The sequence below is a fragment of the Varroa destructor genome, unplaced genomic scaffold (assembly GCF_002443255.2).
Source record: "Varroa destructor unplaced genomic scaffold, Vdes_3.0 BEIS01000005.1, whole genome shotgun sequence".
Lineage (NCBI taxonomy): Eukaryota > Metazoa > Arthropoda > Arachnida > Mesostigmata > Varroidae > Varroa > Varroa destructor.
The window spans coordinates 15,429,053-15,432,886 of NW_019211458.1; the positions used below are offsets into that span (position 1 = coordinate 15,429,053).

A 3,834-nucleotide genomic window follows, 5' to 3' on the forward strand; every position below is an offset into this window, starting at 1 on the left:
ACATGTCGCATAGTGACAAACGAGCGAAAGAACATGACATTTTCTATTCAAAGTTTGTAAGTGCCGTACATAATTGAGCTGATTGTCTATCAAAGCTTGTGCGTCGTGAGGAGCTTGTGAAGTTATGAGTGAAGTTCCTATTGTTAAGTTAGAGCTACAGATACAACGGTGAGTAGAGGTACTAATGCTAAATAAATCAAATCGAAAATATTACGCTACATCTTCGTGCGCTCTTCGAAGTCGTGGAAACATCTTTTTATTTATTTCTACCTTTTTTCTGTATATACTTACACTGTTCATTTTCAGTTAATTATTATTCATTAAAAATTGTCCAGTTAATCCGTGTACTGTCATTTTATTTTGTATACAGCCTTGAATGTTATAATATCTAACCGTTCGGCACTGTAGGTGGCCAAATGACCGCTGTAAGCCACCTATTTTAAGGCTTCTTCGTATCAAGTCGAGATTATTTCGGGAAAAACTGTGCTCATAACCTAACAAACTCAGCTTTATTTGGACTCTGCTCTAGATGACTAAACTTCCAGTTATACAATTTTTTTTCTGAAAGGACTACTTTTATTACGCATGGTGATACGTTGCTTCATATTTAGCTATATAGCTGAAATATCAAAAACTGGGTAGATGTCACGTCTTATACCAATGTCTAGTTAACTGTTACGCTGCTAATTACGGATGATGTTTACTGACTGACAGCTTTCGTCGGGCAGTCTGGCCTGTAGTCTATGCGGTCACTAACGATGACTCATCAGTCTATCAGCTATAAAAGTTTCAATGTGAAGCAATATAATGAGGTACGAAAAGAGTGAAGCTCGATGAAAGACTGGCGAAGACACGTTTAAATATCTCCTCGTTCAGGCGTCGACTTCGAATAGTGTATATCACACAGCGAGCGCAATCAATTTCAACATTTGTTAACCGACATATTTCAAATTTCATAAAATTTCACCATAAATCGACGATTCTTTATTGTATGATGCCATGTGTGAAGTCTCACCCGTAAGCTATCAAGTAAAGCTGTCCTGAGTCTGCCGGTAATTTCATGCGATTCGACAGGGAGCGTATTCCTATACTCGTACTGAGTGTGGTTGGGTAACGGATGCCATGGATACCGCGTGTAACAGACAACACAGAGCACGGGTAGTGAGAGGTTGTGAAGAACAGGCACGACCATACAGGTTAAAGCGGCCGGTAACTGGAATAATGTGCGGACTTTTTGACGATGCATTTTAATCGCCTATATACGAGGATACGTTGCATAGAAATATAACCACTTGTTGGCGTGCTGTTAAATAACGTGACTCTGTAGTAATATCAGGATCGTGTATACGCACGGCTGTATGAGGCGACCGCGTAATGCAGTTAACTCTGCAAGTTCTAGAGCATCCCGGCTGACCAGTCACCTCGTGCCGGATACTGAAAGAGCTTCTCGACTCACCCAGAATTTGTAAAGTAAAGTCCTGTGGATAATCTCCAGCAGTTGTTCGGCTTCAGCCGTAACTTGTCACAATTCGAATACAACCACGTGACAAAGACAGGCTGACTAAAAGGTACTCTATTAGATAGTACTCTCAAGCCCATTTTCTTCATCTTCAAACTGTGTGGTACTTCACCTTCAAGCATATGTTTAATTTTTGACAAAATATTTACAATGTATTGGAACAGAATCATATGTACTCATTATAATGCCAGTCGCGTGCATATTGCCGAATTGCGACAATTACGCTTAAGTTGGAGAGGTATATTTTACTATTTCGCCCGCTGTACAAGTTATATATATCTAGTGTTAAGCGACGTTCATCTTCAATTTTTCTAGGCGTGAATCTCCTTTGTAGCTCAGAATCGTTTCGAAGTTCTACCCTCCAGTTCGGTACTGCAGTAACTATGATGTAGGAAAAAAGAAAATAGCAGGCTTTCCGTTTAAGCTAACTGGAAAAAGTCGGAAAGAAAAAGGATGGACAAAATTTGCTTGATAAGTTGTCATTTGATGTTTAACGGTATTAGTGCAGAGACAATATTGATAGCTAGCAGTCATCTAACTTATCGAAAGGGAAGTTCTCTCAATCTACAACTATGCAGTTACGGTTGGAAAAGGAGCAAGAGAAGAAACTTTTCTTGAAATTAACCTCTTCAAGGCTTCAGTACATCCTGTTTGGAGTGGCTAATAGACCAAGTTAACATACACAATTTTTGCCCTGTTAACCCTAGAACTTTGCATTTATAGAATGTGTGAGGAATTAAATTAGTTTCTCATTTTTATTTAGCATATAAGGGTTATAGCTTTTTCTTCAAGCAATATATAATTATTTTCGAACTCTTCAAATTATTTGAAATATCTTCAAATTCAAAAAAAAAAAATATATATATATATATATATATATATATATATATATATATATATATATGCTTACAGCTAAATTGCTTTCCGGAATTGGGTTTTTCGCGGAACAGAATCAATATATGTCGGCCACCCAATTGGTCATATATAAATTAGTAAAGTATTGGCATGTTATTTACAAGTAGATCCAGTGACTTCATCAATGAATCGTCTAACCTGTTTTGTAATTGGTTCACCCATTTAATCGACCACTATACAGATATTGAAGACGTTTTCCCCACCTGTCTTATTCCGTGCCAGCGGCAATATTGGTTTCAATATTTTTTAGACCCCCCCTAAATCATGAGCGGGGGTAGTTCTAGCACGTGGCATTATCATAGCTAAACGCATACATACTAGGATTATTATTATGTTCAGTCAAATTAACGCTGTTCTGATCATCGTCATCATAATTATTACCGCCAGTATTACGTCGCATGGTCATCGTTGATGAATGAATTCATTCACCGCAACTTAAACTGCCGCAAACGACTTCTGCCGTTCTCCTGCTGTTTTGCGCAGGTGGCACGACCCAGCTTGACCCATTCGGACTCAGCTTGCGTAAGCTAGCCCACTTCTATGAAATGCGCATCTAACCCAGTTCGGATACCGTATTTAGTGCACATCTCGAGTGATGCACGCGTATGCGTGTGCTTCACCGGTTGTTATCATCGGGTCGGAGTCGATTGTTAAACTTTACAATAACATAATACTGCGACTGTGGCGAGGGCAGACGCGGTTTTCCCCAATAGATCTGCGTCATTGAGCTCCTACTTTCACAGTGCCTGGCCCACATAAATGGACCCGCTCACACAGTGTCACATGGTTAGAGCATAAGCCAGTTAAAACTACGGGCAAACGCTTCTGTCATCGCCGGACAGCCACCGTCGCTGCTCTTGCAGCCGACTCCCGGTAACTCGGACCGGACGCTGCTTCCGGTTAGTAACATCATCGTACTGGAGCCGTGCAAGGAGCCACTACGGTGGACTCACCGTTCGCGCGCAAGTCACGGTCGAGCACGAATCGCGATGGCAATCCGGATCGTCACTGTTGTTTGCACCGTCGGTGTAGTCGACGTCGTCGCTGGTGCCGACGTCGCAGTATCTGTTTGGTGGTGATTCGTTGCTGTTGCTCACGGACGCTCTCGTTATGATGCTCGCACAGCCATCGACGACAGCAGAATGGATAACATCTCAATGAACGGAGTGAGAAGCGGCGACATCGGAATAGCCATTAGTTGCAGCGGACATGACGCGAGCTTGAGGTTCGATGACGGGCGACGGCGCGCGGTAAGTTGTCTCGTCGACGGCTGGCCAACCGATAGCGTCTCACAATATATTGAAACAATTTTGTAGATAGTGCTTATCGGTAAACATAGCTGCGCGCAAATATACCGCTCATTTTGTATTGCTACGTTATAATGTGATAAGAGTTATATA

General features: G+C 41.4%; 1 protein-coding gene across 2 annotated transcripts in view; it reads left to right on the top strand.

Annotated features, from left to right (window-relative positions):
- The first annotated feature begins 676 nt into the window (after positions 1-676).
- Positions 677-3,834, top strand: part of LOC111251049 (uncharacterized) — a 12,205-nt gene continuing 9,047 nt past the window's right edge. Inside the window, exons 1-2 of one of the 2 annotated variants that reach the window (XM_086991173.1) lie at positions 677-1,568; positions 2,918-3,684. The gene's annotated coding sequence lies outside the window, so the exon portion shown is untranslated. Of the gene's footprint in view, positions 1,569-2,917; positions 3,685-3,834 lie in introns of those variants that run through there. The other variant, XM_086991174.1, reaches the window with a different exon arrangement.